The sequence below is a fragment of the Hibiscus syriacus genome, unplaced genomic scaffold (genome assembly GCF_006381635.1).
Source record: "Hibiscus syriacus cultivar Baekdansim isolate YM2019G1 unplaced genomic scaffold, ASM638163v2 tig00111276_pilon, whole genome shotgun sequence".
NCBI classification, from domain to species: domain Eukaryota; kingdom Viridiplantae; phylum Streptophyta; class Magnoliopsida; order Malvales; family Malvaceae; genus Hibiscus; species Hibiscus syriacus.
In genome coordinates this window covers 1754286-1774040 of record NW_024063043.1, presented here as the reverse complement: position 1 = coordinate 1774040, position 19755 = coordinate 1754286, and the positions used below count along the sequence as shown (strand labels likewise).

General features: G+C 33.7%; 2 pseudogenes; one reads left to right on the top strand and one right to left on the bottom strand.

Moving 5' to 3' along the window:
• The first annotated feature begins 7668 nt into the window (after positions 1 to 7668).
• On the top strand, positions 7669 to 10562 carry LOC120157765 (annotated as a pseudogene).
• Positions 10563 to 10819: 257 nt separating this feature from the next.
• LOC120157786 lies at positions 10820 to 12163 on the bottom strand (annotated as a pseudogene).
• Between the last annotated feature and the right edge of the window lie 7592 nt (positions 12164 to 19755).

Below are 19755 nucleotides of genomic sequence, written 5' to 3'. Positions count from 1 at the left end.
ATATAAGGCACTGAAGCGTAAGATCCAGAACCTGATTTACTCAGGGGCATGGGCAATTGAAGAATGATGGGGCATTGCATCTACCATTTGCACTGAGAGATTGTTTTGTTTGAAATCTTTTTTTGTTATGTCTTTAATATGTGCTTAAATATTTTAGTCTTAATGATTGAATTTATGCTACCTTCTAAGGTGGAATAATTGAACAAATTTTAATCTTTAGTTCTTTGAATATCGAATGAATTACAGATTCTTTTAGTTCTTCATGAATTATAGATTTTTGACATATGGAAAGACTAGACCTTTCTTATCCTGTCTAAAACCAAAATAAAATCTCTCGATTATTTACATGAAATAATTTATGGTCACTACCAAATAACCAAATGTTGACATTCACTTTCTTTAAGTCCTTGAAACATTATTTTCGACCTTGAAACATTGCCTTTATCTTTTTGAGACACAAAAAGTCATACCCATAACTTTGTTTTGAGCCAATAAAGTCACCATCGTCTTCTTAGACATAAACCCGACATTTTTTTTCTACTAATAAAACCTACAAGCACTGAGTACAAGATGTTCACTTGAACATGAACCTTCATACCACAGTAAACAATATGGGGCATCTCGAGAAGACAATGAGGGGTATCTCGACTCAGCTTCCTGAAGATGAGTTTGGACAATTGAGGCATGTTGGAAGCAAGAAGGAGAAAAAAGAAATTATTTCAAAATAATTGTATCATGCATTAATTACATTTTTTCATGTAAATAAAATTAATCCTGAAAATCTATCCCCCTGGGGATATCTTTCTATAAAGTGTTCTGTGTATGAAATGATGAACGACGTTCTTTCATTATCCCTTTCGTAAAAGGAGAAAATATATCCCTTGTGTCCCCATTTGAGCCTGAATGATATTTTCTTCTGATTCAACCCGAACCAAGGATCACCCTCTACACTGAGGGCAAGTTGGAGGAAATCTGCTCGCATGAGTGAAGACCATTGATTCAGATGAGATACTGAAGGGTGAACCAAATTCTAAGTGCGAAGATCAAATCAAAACAAAGAGAAAAGAAGCAAAGAAAAACAAAGAGCAAAGAGAAAAAAGCAAAGTAAAAGAAAGAAAAATCAAAGAAATCAGAACAAAGATAAAAAAACAAGGAGAAAAAGAAAAGACAAGAGGCATATGAAAAATTCTCTCGAGTCAAATGACGCATCAAGTTACAAACTATGAGATTGATCAAGCACAATCATTCCAGAATCACTTCACTTGAAGATCATAGAACATTAAGGAAAGACACATGTGAGCATATTCAAATTGAGTAAGACAAAATCGAAGGCATCAGAATGAATTGATCATTAGTTCAATTACCCACAAACACTTGTTTGGGCCTTTTATCCCTTTCTTTCATAATCGTGAACCATGACCTACATTATGTGCCTTAAAAGTCCTTTCTAATCATACATGGATTTCTAAACAGAAGAGACTATCTTCAGATTTCATCCGCCTGTTAGGATTAATCTTTTATTTATAAAAAGGTTTTCAAAAATCTTTAATGCATGATAGAGAAAAATAACAAAGGGGAGTTCAAGACGTAAGTCTTGAATAACGTCTTGAAACCAAAGGAGGATTCGAGTTGAAAACCTGAAAAGGTGGCTCGAATATGAAGATTATTGCATAGGAGGCGATCGTACAAATCCCTTAATAAGGCATCGTACAACTCGATTGAGATCATGAGAATTGGGAGTCGGAGTACACTTCCAATAAGTGAGTACAGAAGCTACTTTATTAGATCAATGAACATTAAATAAATGAGAACCCCATACCTTTGACCAAAAATAATAACCTGAGATATTTTTATCATTTCCTTATTTAACCATACCCCAAAGATGCATTGATCTTGACACTTGTCAAATAACTATAATTTATTGAAGGATTAACAGCGTAATTAATTCTTTGATATCTAATGAACTTTCGTTTCATGATTTGTTAATTTTGAAACCTTGAAAGGAGCAATATTTTCAAAACTTTTGATTAAACATTTTTCAAAACTCTTTTAATTGATATTTTCATACTTTTGAAAATACAAGAAGAAGAAAAACGTTTTTAAACAAGATAATCTCTCTGAATGCAATCTTGGAATTCAACGAAGATCCCTCTGAAGCTCAAGATTGAAGTTGGGGCAAGAGAAGGCAAATTTTGATGGGCAAGGGAAATAAATTATCTCAGGTTGAGGTTTGCAAGAGTACACCATAGTGGAAATGTAGACAAACTGAATCAATGATAGAGTAAAGGCTACTCTCGTAACCATTCTCCTTCCAGATTGAGAAAAGCATAAATCAACACACACATACATACATACATACATGCATACATGCATACATGCATACATGCATACATACATACATGCATACATGCATACATGCATACATGCATACATGCATACATGCATACATGCATACATGCATACATACATACATACATACATACATACATGCGTGCATGCGTGCGTTCGTGCGTGCTTGCATATATGCATGCGTGCGTGTGTGCGTGCGTGCGTGCGTGCATACATACATGCATGCATGCATGCATATATATACATATATACATACATGCATACACATACATGATACATAATAATTTGCATCAAACATTTATCATCATGTGTATTAAAAACATTTTTCACCTTACTTGAGGACAAATCAAATTAATTTCATTTTTGACATCCATTATAACATCTAAGATAGTCAGCACAAAATGCATCATTTTGATATCTCAGGAAATTAAAGCTCAGAAATGACCAGATGTCTCTAACTTGAAGAAGCAATGATTTGACTTCCTAAAGTCAACAATTAAGACATTTCCTCCGCCAGCAGGAACAAGCAGATTATCAGTATCCTTTGAGTTGTTTTTCTGGAAATAAATTTTTGCCTCGCTTGAGATAATTTTTCTAAAAACAAATTTTGTGTCGCTTGAGACAATTTCTTTCAAAACAAATTTCGTCTCACTTGAGACATTTTTCCTTTGATATACAAATTTCGAATTTGATTCACTTGAAACAAAAATTAATATCACTTAAGATTGTTATCTCTTTCCAAATTTCGTATCGTTTGAGACATTTTTCCTTTGAGAATACAAATTTTGAATTTGTTTCACATTAAATAAAGTTGATCTCACTTGAGATCGTTTTCTCAAAAACAAACTTTGTCTCGCTTGAGACAATTTCTCTAAAAACAATTTTGTCTCGTTTGAGACAATTTCTTTAAAAACAAATGTTGTCTCACTTGAGACAATTTTACAAATTATGAATTTGTTTCACTGGAAACAAACGTCATCTTTGAGTCGTTTCTTTTGAAACAAAGGATCTTTGAGTCTATTTCTTTTGAAACAAAATTTCGTCTCTCTTGAGACAAATTTTCTTGAAAAATCTTTGAGTCTGTTTCACTTAAAACACAAAAAAAAAATCTTTGAGTATGTTTCTTTGATAACAAAATTTTGTCTCTTTTGAGAAAGTTTCTTTTGAAAGAATCTTTGAGTATGTTTCTTTGGAAAGAAAATTTTGTCTCTTTTGAGACAGTTCCTTTTGAAGAAAAATCTTTGAGTCTATTTTTATGAAAACAAAGTTTTGTCTCTTTTGAGACAATTTCTTTTAAAACAAACATCTTTAAGATTGTTTCCCTTGAAACAAAACCTATCTTTGAGTCTGTTTCTCTTGAAACAAAAGTCTGAGTTATTTCGTTTGAAATAAAAATCTTTGAGTTGTTTCTTTTGAAAAAAATCTTTAAGTCTGTTTATTTTGAAACAAAGTTTTGTTTCTCATGAGACAGTTTTTCGTAAAAAAATCTTTGATTCGTTTCTTTTGAAACAAAAATCTTTGAGTCGTTTCTTTTGAAACACCTATCTTTGAGTTAGTTTCTCTTGAAATACCCACCTTTGAGATTGTTTCTATTAAAACAAATTTTGTCTCCCTTGAGGCAGTTTCTCTAGAAATACAAAATCTTTGAGTTTGTTTCTCTTGAAATAAAACCATCTTTGAGTCGCTTCCCTTGAAATGAATTTTGTCTCTTGAGACATTTTTCTTAAAACAATATCATCTTTGAGTTTGTTTCTCTGGAAACAAGGTTTTATCCCTTGAGACAGTTTCTATTGAAGAAAAATCTTTGAATTTGTTTCTTTGAAAACAAAATTTTTTCTCACTTAGATACAATTTTCTGAAAAACAAAGTTTTGTCTCTCTTAAAGTAATTTCTTTTGAAAAATCATTGAATATGTTTCTTTGGAAACAAAATTTTGTCTCTTTTAAGACATTTTCTTTTAAGAAAAATCTTTGATTATGTTTCTTTGGAAACAAAATTTACCATCTTTGAGTTTGTTACCCTTGAAACAAAGCAAATAAAATCTTTGAGTATGTTTTTCTTGAAATAAAAACATCTTTGAGTTTGTTTCTCTCGAAACACCAATCTTTGAGAATGTTTCCCTTAAACACAAATTTTGTCTTGCTTGAGACAGTTTCCTTTAAACGTCATCTTTGAGTCGTTTCCCTTGAAACAAATTTTGTCTCTTCGGAGACAGATGCTTTTGAAACACATCACCTTTGAGTCTGTTTCTTTTGAAACAAATCTTTGAGTCGGTTTCCCTTGAAACTATAATCACTATAGATGGCCAACCGTCCTCATCACGTAGGAACCGTGTCATCCCCTGACCAGATCTTTTTATCACGTAGGAGTCGTGTCACCCCTCGATAACCAGTCGTCCTCATCACGTAGTAACCGTGTTATCACCCTCCCTAAAGATGGCCAAGAACTCTTCATCACGTATGAGCAGTGTCATCCACCGACCAGATTTCCTTATCACGTAGGAGTCGTGTCACCCTTAGACGACCAGAACCCTTCATCACGTATGAGCAGTGTCGTCCCCCACCAACAAACACATCAACATTTGAACCAAAAAGAGAGAACCAGACAAAAACTGGTTGTCTTTTTCGTCTTTGCCCTATTCTTGTTAACACAAGAATATGCAAAGAGGGGCAGCTGTAGACACCCGTTTTTTCCGGGTCTTTTTTTATTTTGTTTTATTTATTTCTATATTTTATTATTATTATTATTATTATTATATTAATTTTGACTACATTTTTTGTAGGCCAGATACTAGCCCAGTTATAATCCCACCAGGAGGCCAACCTAAACCTAAAGCCCAATATAACTTGAGACTACCCAGATCCAACAAGCATCCCATCCAGCTACGTGACCCAGCACCCGATTGAAGCCCGGACCCGAACCGGGCCAAAATTCGGATCCGACCCGGTCCAGTGTCAACTCTCTAGGGTTTTTGAAACCCTAGAGATAGCCATCGCCGCCACCAGACCCTACTGTCACCGCTTGTTCCCGCTACCGACGACAAATCTGCATCAACAGTGACCCAAAATCATATCAAACAGCCAAGCAAAATAAAAATAATGAAATCAAGTACAAATGCTATCTCAATGTAATCCCCTCGGTAACAGTTTCAAGGCAAGTCCATCAAATGACAGGAAAAAATCAAATCATCAAGCCATCTCACGTATGCAAAAATAAAAAGAGAGAGATACAATCAAAGGGAGGCTATTTCGGATTCCATTCGAAAACTGGAGAGGGTTTTTTAGAAAAAAAACATCAACCCAAAACAGAAAAAAAATATCGAACCAAATACCAGAAAAAAAATCGAAAGGAAAAGAAAATATAGAGAAAAAAAGAGAGGGAGATCTTACCCTTGTGGAAAACCCCATTGTTATAGCCTCGCCAGAATGTAGAGAACCAGTATTGAAGGTAAACTTTCCCCTATTTTGGATCTAGGGTTTTCGAATAGGGGTTTCGATTTTGTTTGGGGTAGGAGAAGGGTTGGTGTTCAAAGGGAGAAGAGAATAGAAAGGCTAAAGATTGGTGTTTGGGTCGTTTACCTACGCCATCACCGTCGTCTACGGAGGCCTCTGGTTTACTCTCCACGACGGAGACAGAGGCTGAGAAGGGGAAAAGTTGAGAGCATTTTTTTGCTCTCTGTTTTAAGAGAGATGGAAAAATGAGAGAAATAGGGAGATGCCGGTTTAAGGCCTTGATATTGGCCTTATATTTGGCCATCAATGCGACACCGTTTTACCAAGGGTGTATCTGCAATTGTGTGTATGGGTTAACTACACGTTAGGTCCCCAATACTTTGTAATCGCATGTTTCAACCATTAAATGAAGTTCATATTTCTTTGATTTCGAGCCTTTATTTTTCATTACTTATGTTTTAGTCATGTTATTACCTACTATGTTATTCTAGTTATTATTTGATTTTGGTCATAATATTTGCTATTATTTCATTTTTGTCCCTGTGTTATATTTGGTTTAATTATGATTCGGCCTTCATGTTTGTGATTCATTGCATTTTAGTCCTAAGTTTCATTGTTGGGTTATTTTCATTCCTAGTGTCTGAATTTGTTTAAAATGTAGATTAGGGCTCTGGTATGTTTATATTTTCTGATTAGGTCATTTAAATTTATGTTTTTCAGTTTGAACCCTTCAAATGTCTATATTTTCTATTTATACCCTTTAAGTTTCCATTTTGCTGTTTTAGCCATGGTAAATTTCTGTTGTTGACATTTTAGTCCTCTAGGTTTCTGTTTTACTGTTTTAGTCCATAAGTTTTTATTTTTGCCATTTTAGTCCCTTTAGTTTATGTTTTTATTATTTTAGCCTTCAAATTTATGTTAATTTTATTTTAGTCTTGTAAATATTTGTATTTTAATGATTTCATTTTAGTTTGTAATGTTTATTTATTTTTATGCTAGTCATTTATGTATGAATATATTTTACTTATTTTTATGGTTATGTGTATTATGTAAATAATGTTTTCAATTCTATTTAATGTGATCATGTTATTTTGTATTTTTAATTACATTTATTTCCATTGTATTTTATCCATGGTTGAAATAGTTGAATCATTTCAAGGACACGTATTCGTAAAATGAGCATGGAAAATACCACTTAGTCTAAGCGGTGTGATCCTGTACGACATTTTAATGACATAGTAACTTGAAATAAATCGTGTTTATGTTACTAATTAATTTATTTTAATGATGTAATGTGTGCTATTTTAATTCACAATTTATTTCATTGTATGCAAAATGCAAATCGTCAATTTTCATTCAATTCATATTTATTAATGGGGAATATTCTTTTATTGATAAGAAATAGTTCGAGATAGCTTTCCCGATGGAGGATTGCAAATTTCAAGATTTCCTTTCGAGTTAAAGAATTTTATGTAATTAATTAATTCGAAGCAAATTAAACAATGTTCAATAATCTGATCATCTTTTAACTTTATATTCGATTTGTAATTTCACTATTACGACAATGTGTAAGCGACACAGTACCAATTCTGGGCGTTGTGGGGGTTCTTATCCTTCCCTACGCGTAATCGACTCCCGAACCCATTTTAATTAAATCTTTGTAAAAGCAAACCAGTTTTTTGTCTAAAAAACAATTTTTCTTAAAATTGTTTTTGTTTAAAAGACGTTTTTAGGTATTCGACTTATCTAACCCAAAGGTCGATGGCGACTCCTTTTTCAATTTAATTCAAATTAATTCCAAATCACCAATTTTTCTAAATTAAAGTTATAATCATTTTTTAAATAATAATTAATTGTTTTATTAAAAAATGGTTATAACAACGTCGATTATACGCCTTGCTAAAATCAGAAGCGTGCCATGACTTTCCCTAGGGTCAACATGGTATATCGTGAAAGGCATTGTCCCCGGGAGGAACAGAAATTGCATTGTCTTGTTCCGGCACCGAAAGGATACGTGACTCTGTTTCCCTAGACTAGGAGTCGAGATTATGTGCCTTATGCTAATGACCCCTATAAGGCCTTGACAGTCGAGAAGGCTATTCAGAATTGGATCCAATACGACGGTAATGTGTTTAGGTTCCCTGGTGAAGGAACACAGTTTCCGCAAGGGGCGGATACGTATATCGATCAACTGGCTGATGTGATTCCTAGTACTAACGGGACGGTTAGGACTGCACTCGATACCGGTTGTGGGGTATGATATGTTGCTTGCTCTTCAAAGTTTTATTCTTCAGCTGGCCTAATGATTTGTTATGGTAGAATGCATTTGTCTTTGTTTGTATCTTAAAATTGGTTATTTATGTTTAGGTTGCGAGTTGGGGTACATATCTCTGGAGTAGGAATGTCCTTACCATGTCGTTTGCACCTAGAGATTCACATCAAGCACAGGTCCAATTTGCTCTTGAAAGAGGTGTACATGCTGTTATTGGTGTTCTTGGGACCATAAAGATGCCATATCCATCTAGAGCTTTTGATATGGCTCACTGTTCTCGTTGCTTGATTCCGTGGGGAGCAAATGGTGAGTTATATACTGAAATCAAGGTTTTTTATGTTTAAGCATGACTTGTTTGATATTTGTGTAGATTTTGTCCTTTGAGGTGTTGTTTTATTGAAGATTTCTCGTAGCAGGAGTTGACAGATTGATGAATGATTATGGATTTGTCTAACTGTAGATGGGAAGTATTTGAAGGAGGTTGATCGTGTTCTTAGACCAGGTGGTTACTGTATACTTTATGGTCCTCCAATCAATTGGAGGAACAATTACGAAGCATGGCGGCTTTCCAAGGAGGAACTTGAGCAGGAACAACAAAAGATTGAGGATGCTGCCAAACTCCTTTGCTGGGAGAAGAAGAGTGAGAAGGGTGAAATTGCCATTTGGAAAAAGAGAGTCGATGGTAATTCTTGTCACGGTAGACAAGATGATTCTCAAGTTAATTTCTGCAAAGCTGGAGAGGCTGATGATGTCTGGTATGGTTGTGCTTGATACTTCTTTACAATTTGCTGCAAAAAACAATATTCCATATCCTTAATTAGAGAACTTTTGGAATTAGTAAAGTTGCATTATGGAATTTTGCCTCTTCTTTGATAATGTTTAAAGTTTGGATGCTAATTAGCTTCACACCGCAATTCATGCATATCTAGTTGATCTTGTTAATTGTAACAAGAAATTGCCCTAACAGTGCAAACAATTGAAGTTGGAACCTGCAAATCATGTCCTTTGACTTGAGGAGCCTGTATTTTCAGGTCTATTAGTTCGACATTTCATTAAGCCTTAAACAATCATGTCACTTGTATTTGGGATCTCTAGCCTATAAGTGCCGGGGTTCTCATCAAAAACCAATTTCTTTTGATATATTTACGGTTTATGTTGCCAGTAATTAATTCTTTTTAATCTGAAATTTCATTTTATATAATCTTCTCTTGTGGTGGGGGCTAGGTACAAGAAAATGGATGAGTGCATTACTCCCTATCCAGATGTTAGTAGTCCGGAATAACTTGCTGGAGGGGAATTGAAGCCATTCCCAGAGAGGCTATATGCTATCCCTCCTAGGATTGCTAGTGGAAGTGGACCCGGAGTTTCTGTTGAGATTTATCAAGAGGACAATAATATTTGGAATAAACATGTCAATGCCTATAAGATCAATAGACTTATCGACTCTGGGAGGTATCGTGATATTTTGGATATGAATGCTGGGTTGGGAGGATTTACTGCAGCTCTCGACTCTCCCAAATTGTGGGTTATGAATGTGATGCCTACTATAGCAGAGAAAGATACCCTGGGTGTGATATATGAGCAAGGATTAATTGGCATTTATCATGACTGGTAAGGCTTACTAAAATTTTGGCCTTGTTTATAGTTTATGTTGTAATGAAATGTTCTTTTCTGTTCTTCGGTATTCAATATAATAATGGTGGTTCTGCCAGAACTACTTTTTGACTTCCCTTGTGATGATGTCCAGTAAATGCTTGCATAATATTAAAGTAGCCTTTCTTGTATTGTTTGAATTGTTTCATTTTGTTTACTTTTACTGGTTCAGGTGTGAGGCTTTCTCCACATACTCGAGGACTTATGATCTCATACATTCAATTTTTCTATTCAGTTTGTACAAGGACAAATAAGTATCCACGGTTCAATGTGCATTCCTCTATTTTTCAGTGTTGTATAGCCGTTCTTCTTGTTCTTTTTCGAGTACTTGTGTATTGATGGGAACAATAAGTTTACTTTTAGATTTGTACTTCGGTTAGACTATATGACATTGAAAAAATATACAGCATTAATTTGTGCATGATACTGTAAAATTCAATCAATGTTCTATTCTTTGGTATGAGCTCACCATTGTTAAGACTTAAGAGTTATTTGGCTTTCTATTTCTTATCCTGAACTTGCATATATTTTGAATGTACGCACAGATGTAATATAGAGGACATTCTATTGGACGTGGACCAAATTCCGAGTCCAGAAGGCTCAGTTATATTCCGTGTGAAGTTGACGTTCTAATCAAAGTGAAGAAGATAACAACAGGAATGAGGTGGGACACGAAGATGGTAGACCATGAAGATGACCCTTTGGTTGTAGTAAAGCAATACTGGACCGTGGGAGAAAACACGACATCCGTACAGTGAGCAGAAGAGAATGGTAAATCTTAAACCATGGCATGAACAGAATTTGGCAATGCGCTCTTACAAGTTGTTGGCATGAATTTTTTATTTTCGGGCTGAAAATTTTCATCACCAGAATAGTTTCAATGCAGGAGGCAGTGAAGTATGGATCATCATGTGTTCATTTGTATTAATTTATTTACCAACAGGTATAATAGCTATACAAGTTAAAGTTTTATGATTATTGAATTTAATCATATTTTTTGTTATAATCTTTGCATATTGAAATCATTTCGAAGGAAATTTGGGAAGTTCTCGAATAGACTAGCCGAGACAAAGGATCTATTGAAGTAGTGTTTTTAGGCTTGATACTGATAAATTTTCGCTTCATTATTGTCCCTTTCCAAGAATTTCCGGTCGATTAGAGACTCTATCTGTCTCCTAATCTCCGTTGGATTGGCGGGGAATCGTGATTACAACTGCTTTGTAACCTCAGCTATTATATTGTTGTGATCCAGCACCCTCCTTGTCTTCGTGATCCTAACCCTTGCAGCTTCAATTTGTGGCTTCATGTCCTCCTCCACTCTTCGTCTGGTCTCCTTTTTGATGTCTGATTCCTTTTTTGCGGCCACAGTTCTGATCTTTACCTTGTAAAACTTGCTTGTGAACTTTCGTTAACAAAAAAGTTGTCATCCTCGTCAATATCTTTACTCATAGGTTCTTTCCTAATAACATTCTTTCCCTTCACACACGCCATCGATTTCAAGCACCTTCTCAAATCTGAAGCTGGAATCCCAATGGCTTGTTCAATTTCCTTGTAGCTAAGCCTATCAGCATTGTTAGAAAGCATCAATACACACATTTGATAAGTTGAAACATTCAGCTCATGCTTCTAACTCTTCCCAAAAATTGCTTTTATATCTGCTATTCCCATGTTAGTTTGCCAGGACAATCTCCCACCAATATGGTTTCCGAGATAATATGAATGGAACTTCCCGCACAATGCCGATATCTCGGAGAGCAGGTGGTAAGTAATACTAGTCTGAGTGGGCCAAGTTCATGTTGTTAGAACCTGAACGACTAGGGTAGGGCCACCGGCCAGCTCAAGGTGGCTTGCGTTAAACCCTTGCATTGTGTCCTAGGAGGTCTTCAGGTCTGTAAACATGCCTTCTAACTTTGAAGTAAAGTGATATCCATATTCTATCCTAAGCTTGGCTATCAGATTTCTTTCTGCATCATCCGATACAGTGTTGCCCGACAAAAGCCGCTTCTCCAAGTGCAGCTATAGTACTTCTCAAACAAATCCTTGTCCTTCAAGTACCGGAGTAGCATCATAACTTTGTCGGGAATGATCTCCACATCCTCCTAACTGCCTCCTTTCTAAGTTTTACGAAGCTTATCATCCACAAAAAATGAGATGAACTCGGGAGAACCGTCATTCAGTTTAATGAAATATTCGAAAGAGGAGTCCATGGCACACTATAAGAATTAGGAATTTTAGAGGCTATTTAATCATGATACGAGATTTTTGTCGCAAAAAGTATGTTATTTATGACGAAAATTATTTTTGTCACTTTTGAAATGAATAATTGTAACTTATTTTTATTTTGTCACTCTTTAGATAATAATTGTGACAACTTTGAAGTTCATCATAAGTAATTCATCACTAATAGTGTTTTATTGTGACTAAAACAAGTTGTCATTATCAATTGGTCACTAATAGAATGGTTGAATTGGCGCCAACTAATTTTTCGCAAGAAAAATCGTAATAGTGACAATATATTATGTAGTTTCTATTATTATTCATAATTGCGAAGAAATATTTTTATCACTAGTCTTAGCTGGTGATTTGTGACGATAATTATTTTTGTCACTAGTCTTAGTTGATGATTTGTGATGATAATCGTTTTTCACTAGTCTTAGTTGGTGATTTGTGACGACAATAGATTTTATAATTATTGAAGTGAATAGTTTTGTCCTACTTATATTTAGCTACTAATAAAATGATTGAATTGACATCACATTTTTTAACAAAAAATATGTAACAATCATAACATGTTAAGTGATCACTATTATTATTCATAATTACTACAATAACATTTTTTTCACTAGTAAATTAATCATTTTATAATGGTATACTTGTGATAGTCTTACATTACATCACAACTACAAGAATATAAAGGGTATATTAGTAAATTGATAGTGACTATTAGTAATTTTGTCACAAATATTATATTTTTGGTGACAATTTTTTTACGACACTATTAATAAAAATAAGTGTGACGTATTTTTATTTCGTCACTGTTATAGTAAAAACTATGATGATTATATTTTTCTCACAATCAAATTCTCACTATAATTATATAATTGTGATACAAATTTCACAATCAAAATTTTTTGACACTATTAGAATATGTAAATTAGCACAATTATTTCCTTGATGAGAAATGATATGATAGTGACGAAATATAAAGTGATCACTATTATTTGATATTTAGTGTGACAATAAAGTTGATTCTCACTTAAAATTTTACTTTTTGTTGTGATAAATATTAACATCAATAATAATTAAAATTGATGTTAAGATAAACTAGTTTGTCAAACGGTAAAATTGTGTTATTAGTCTTATGCTCTAATTTGATCAATTTTAGTATGTATACATTTTAAAAATTTAAATTTCGATAACCTTTCAAATTGTACAATGACTATATGACTAATAAATATTAACGAAATAAATGAAAAACAATACTATAAGCTTTGATAGTGCCTATTGAGTTAATCGATCTACGAAATAGCCAAGAGGGGGTGAATTGGCAATAAAATTTTTAGTGGAAGCTTTTTCATAAAATAGAAAATATTTGCACAGCGATTTAGAGTGGTTCGACTTTTTCAACCAAAATCTACGTCCACTACCTTAGCTATCCACACTAAGGATTTTCCAACAAATTCACTAATTTGTTCTTTCTTTTGAGGACAAAGAGTAACCTTACAACTACCTCAAGAATTATACCCCTAATTCTTGAGAACACTCTCTCCCAAAGAAAATATTACAAATTTCACAAACTTACAGAAAAACCTCACAAGGCAAGTTGTTTACACAATTCTAGAACAAAGAAAGAACACTCAAGAATGAATACAATTGAGTACAAATGATGTTCTTGAACGCAAAATGAATATTGAATGAAAATAGACTTGAATTGCTCAAACTTTATGTTTAAGGCTTTCTCTTTGTTTCTCTCACAAGTGTTGTTTCTATTATTCAAGTGTTGTTTCTATTATTGATCAATGGCTCCTCAACTTGTTTAAATACACCTTCAATTGATTCTAAACGTTGGGGATCATTGGTGAAGTCAATAGAGCCGTTATGGTGTGAAAACCATTTAAAAAAATCTATTGGGAGCGTAGGTGTATCGGTACACTCTCAAGGTGTATCGGTACACTTAGTGTAAAATTCAAATATTTTGATCGTTGATTGACCTAGTGTATCGGTACACTTGGGGTGTATTGGTACACTAATTACATTTGATGTTTCTCCGAGCCAAGGGTGTATCAATACATCAGCCAGTGTATCGATACACAAAATGCATTCGATGTTGGGGGTATATCGATACATCCAAGAGTGTATCGGTACATCCCTTTGCAAAATTTGTTTTTGGCCCGATTAAGGTTTGAAATACTTTGTAAAAATTGATTCAAAAATATTTTAAGACTAAAACACGATTTTACGCTTAAGTAAGGATTAAAATTGACATTTAAAAAACTTGGAATAATATTTTTATATTTGAATAATTTACTCGAATATATAATTTTAAATCGAATAAAATCTTAAAATTCAATTTTACTTATTTGTTATATCAAAACATCAAAATGTTTTCAACAATCTCCCCCTTTTTAATATAACAAAACATTTAAGTAATTTTAAGATTTTCTTTGAAAAACATTTTTGAAATCAATTTTGAAAATTGAAAATTACTCTCCTTACTCCCCCTTACTTTATTCTCCCCCTTTTTGTTAAATCAAAAAGACTATAAAACGTTTTTAAACAAGATTTTTAATAAAATGGCCAATTGATATAAATAGATATAGCTTAAGCTGCTAAGATCACAATCAAGAGACGGAGTAGCCATTAGTTCATAAACAATATTCATAATCAATGTGTAATGGTAAATTGGTCATAATTTGTCTAAAATGTAAATTATGCATAGCATGAAAATCCAATCTAAATTCAAGTAGCTTAATTCAAACCAAAAGCAAAACAAATCCAAACATCCATAAACATCTAAGTTTAATCATCTAAACACATCAAAATGTTTAAACAATAAGTTCTAAGTTCAATAACCAAGAAAACTAAGCAATAAGGGTCTAATCATCTATTGGTGGATTGGTAGGAGGATAATGTGCTCGCATAGAGGCCATATCGAGTGAAAACACATTAAATCGTTCATTCATAGCTTCATTGTTAGCGCGCATCTCCCGTTGAATTTCCAATTATTGAGCCCACATAACGGTTAAATGAGACTCAATGGATGCAAACCTCATATCAAATGACTCCAAAAATGATTAAAAGTATGGAGGCATTTGATCCTCTTGCTAGATCGGCTCGTCCTCGGGTACGTGATCATTGATATCTCGCATAAGCTCTTCAAGCTATGGATCATCCTCAGCTGCCGGTGTCGGTGCTGCTCGTGAATAACTAGCACCCTCTGTTTTCTCGGTGGATCGAACCCATTGATCCTTTTCCCCAGACCATCAAGGTTGTGAGATTTATTGGGTTCTTAAGGGGGATGGCTACATCAAGCGTGACCATAAGCTCAGATATGATAAACAAATTGCTTAGAAGAGAACCATAAACCAATGTTTCTATATATTTGGATGGGACATTGTTCACGGTTTCTACAAGCTCAGCGAAAATGATATGTGGCAAATTTAATTTCTTATTCTTTTGGATACAATGTATCCACCATAAATCTAGAGCTCTAAGGGAGGATTATCTACCTCCTGATGGTCTAAACCACCAAGAGATCATCAAATGAATAAAATGCTCGTGATGAGTCTTTAAGGTACTCGCACTCTTCTTATCCCTATAATTTGTAGCCACGGTTTCTTTTTCGTTGTCTAAACCCTCGTTATCTAAACCAAAGGTGTTAGTGATTGTGTCAGAGTCAATATAAAGGAATTGACCTAAAAGAAAAGATCGAATCCCTATGGTTTCAGTTTGACGCTCGTTTTGGATACACACCGAATTGGAATAAAAATGTGGACCAGTTGGTGATAAACGATGGGTTTTAGCTGAAAGAGTTTATCAAATTTCCACGATTAGATGGTAGGAAGATATTCAAAATTCATATCGACCATGGCTTGTATAGAGGGGATACGCTTTTCCCAGATTTTATATGACTCGAATAAATTAACGAACCTATGGTAGAGATCTTGTCGACGACCAGGTTGGTTAAAGAAAGAATTAAGGATAGTCATATCGAGAGCGTTTGGGTTTGGATTGGGAGGTGGAATAGGAGGTCGGTTTTGAAGTTTGTTTGAAGACCGACTAGAGGATGACCTAGGGCGTTTAGACATGATTAGAATCAGAATGGATAAGGTTACCTGCAATTTGAAAATACATGTATGCAATATAATCAATCCCAAAACTCAATATGAGTCCTCAATATTCAAGGTTCTCTAAATATCCTTATGGGCAATTTTTGAAACTATATTTAAAACAATGTTTGAAAAATTATAATATGTATAATTTTCATGAAAACAACATAATTAAATCAAAAACAACAATTTTAAAATCAAAACATATTTTTTTATTAATTTCGAAAATTAAATTTTTTAAAAAAAATATTGTGTTTTTGATGAAATTAGTTGTAGATTATAGTTCTAGACTACAATCTAATAAATGGCCGATATATAATTCAACCTAGAACTAATCAAAACTAGTCATATGTTCAAAATCAATAAAATAGGAGTTTTAGAAAAAATTTACCTGAAAATTTCGGATTGAGTGAGAAGTGATGTTGTTTGCACGAATTTGATGATTCCAACAGGTTTATAAGTTGAAGAACTATTGAATTTTGACTATAGATTGAAGGTTTTGAGCAATTTGGAGATTGGGTATGAAGAGTGAAGAGAGCCGGCGGAAGTATTTAGTTTTAGGTTTAGAGAGAATAATGAAATTTTAGGGATTTAATACCCAAAACCCGACGGGTGTATCGGTATACTCCTGAGTGTATCAATACATCCCTTGGAGTGTATCGATACATATTCAAGGGATGTATCGGTACACATTTATAGTGTATCAATACATAGCGAGGGGTATCGATACACTGTGCACAAAAAATTCAAAATATGTTTTTAAGCACTTAGAATGCTAAATTAATTAGCTCTAGTGGTATTGACAACTTATATCGCGAAAATTAAATATGTTCAATCAATCAAATCTATCTTTAAATTTTATTTGAACATATAATTAATTTTCACTAAAGATCATAAACTCCATTTCCAAAACGATTTGTTCCAACTTTATAAAAAGAAGCTTTAAGATCATCAATTTCTTTTTGATGATCGTCATTAACTTTTGAAATTAAGTTATGCAAATCAGTGTTTTTCTTTTCAAACTCATCTAGTTTGATTTGCAAATTTTTAATCTTACTCTCAATATCAAAGTGGTTTTGGATATGAGATTATTTTCGTTTTTCAATTTTGAAATATCATTATTGTATTTCAAAAATAATTTATCATAATCCGAAGCCAACCCAATATATTCCTCTAACAACTCATCAAAAGAATAATCTTCGAAATTAAATGAGTTAGAGGTTACCTGAGAATCACCCCCGAAAGCTATCAAGCATAAGTTTGCTGCTTCTTGTTTCTCTTCATTGGAAGCTTCATCATTGCTCCATGTAGCCACGTGTGTGTTATACTTCTTCTTGGTTTAACATTTTTTTTAATTGCGGGCAATCATATTTTATATGCCCAGACTTTTTTCATTCGTAGTAAATGATCAGGTCTTTCTCCTTCGGTTCATTTTTGAAGCCTTCATTTCGTTTGAATTTTCTTCCTCTATTAGGCTTCACTAGTTTTCTGAACCGTTTGGAAATAATGTCATTTCCTCGTCATCTTCATCAAAATCACTCTCATATTTTATAGATTTGAGAGCAACTCCAACGTTCTTCTTCTTCTCTATCTCATTCTTTGTCTCGTCCTTCTTTTCTAGGTCTACCTCATCTTGAATCATCATTTCACGCGTGAGGAAAGAACCGATGAGTTCATCGAGAGTTAGAGACTTTAGGTTTTTAGCTTCGATGATCGTCGTCTTCTTCGATTACCAAGCTTTTGGAAGAGAATAAATTAACTTCCTCAAAAGCTTCTCGTTTGGAATGATCTCTCCATATGATTTGAGACCATTGATAATCACATAAATCTATCTGTCACAGCTTTGATGTCTTCATCCGGTTTCATCCTGAAATTTTCATAGCTATGAGTTAGAAGACTAATTTTAGATTATTTTACCTCGTTTGTGCCTTCATGAGTGACTTATAGTTTATCTCATATCTCCTTGGTGGTTTTACAAGATGAAACTCTCTCGTATTTGTAACATCCTCAATACCGGGTTAGTGACTAAATTGTAAAGTCTCAGAATTTGGTGATTAAAATAAATGAATGAATAGTATAAAGATTCATGTAAATTATTGTGTAGGATGGAATTGAAAGGAAGAATGAATGAAAGTACAATAGAGTAATTGCAAGGAAAAATAATTAAAGAAGGGATAAGTATGTCTATATAAGGATACACGTGGGTGGAAGGGGAGAAAACACCCAAGACTTCCAGAGTTCTCTTCTTATTCTTTCTTCCTTGTGTGTGTGAACCAAAGCAAAGGTAAGATTTCTGACTATTGAGTTTCTTGTTAAATTTAATATTGGGTTTTGATTATTAGATGATAACTAAGCTTAAGGAAAGCTTAAGTTATCTTAACATCAAAGGATGATTGAGTTAGGAGAGATTTAAGATTTGAAGTTCTTAAATGAAATCTTGGAATAGAGTTCATAACTAGAATTGAAAGTTAAATTTGACTTGTTATCAATCTAGTTAAGATATACGAAGTGTTAAAAGTGGAATTCAAACATGTTGATTTATTGATGTAATTCTTAAATTACATATGAATGATAGAATTTGGAGGTTTAAGATGAAATAAATGAGTATAAATTGGTTTAAGGATGTGTATTATAGTTAAGAATGAAAAAGAGGATTAAACATTAAGGATTTAATCCAAAATGAATGAATTTTCGGGTTCAAAAGAGGATTCTGGGCAGAGTGCATCGATGCATATTCATAGTGCATCGATGCATCAAGGTTAAAACCCAGAAAATGTTTGAAGGTGTATCGATGCACAGGTAGTGTATCGATGCACTCTTTTAAAATAAAAAGATCGAATGCAATTAGTGCATCGATGCATAAGGCATACATCGATGCATCCCATTAATAATAAAACATCGAATGCATTTTATGCACCGATGCACAAGTAGTGCATCGATGCATACCTTCATTAAAAGAGGAAATTGACATTTATCTTAATCTAAAGAGTGAACCATTAGAGTATATTAGCTATAATACTGATATAGGTCCATGTGTGATTATGTAGATACTAAAAGTAAACTTATTCCGGAACGATCAAAGGATTAGAATCGAATCAAAGCAAAGCTAAGGTGAGTGCATACTATATGTATAGTATAATGGAATAAGACTTGTGATAAGTCTAATTTCTATATTGATTTTCATAGTACAATAATTGTGAACATGCATACATGATAATTATTGTAATACATGCATAAGGCATATATATATGTTCATGTGATTGGATAAATGATGTATATATATATGAATAGATGCAAATACACATGTGATATGATATGTGATATGAGAACATGACATGAGCTACATGATCACAAGAGAAATGACATGAGCTACATGATCACAAGAGAAATGACATGAGCTACATGATCACAAGAGAAATGACATGAGCTACATGATCACAAGAGAAATGACATGAGCTACATGATCACAAGAGAAATGACATGAGTACATGAACATATAAAATATAAGAATAATGCCCATAGTATACGATATGAGAGCTATAGGTGTAATTGGCATGCCAAGAGTCAAGGGTATAATAGTCCTTCGGGACGTAGTCCTTCGGGATGTAGTGGTCCTACGGGACATATATGACAGTCCTTCGGGACTAATACTGAACTAAGGTTCGGTGCCCCATGAGGGAATTGATACGAGCTGTGGTGA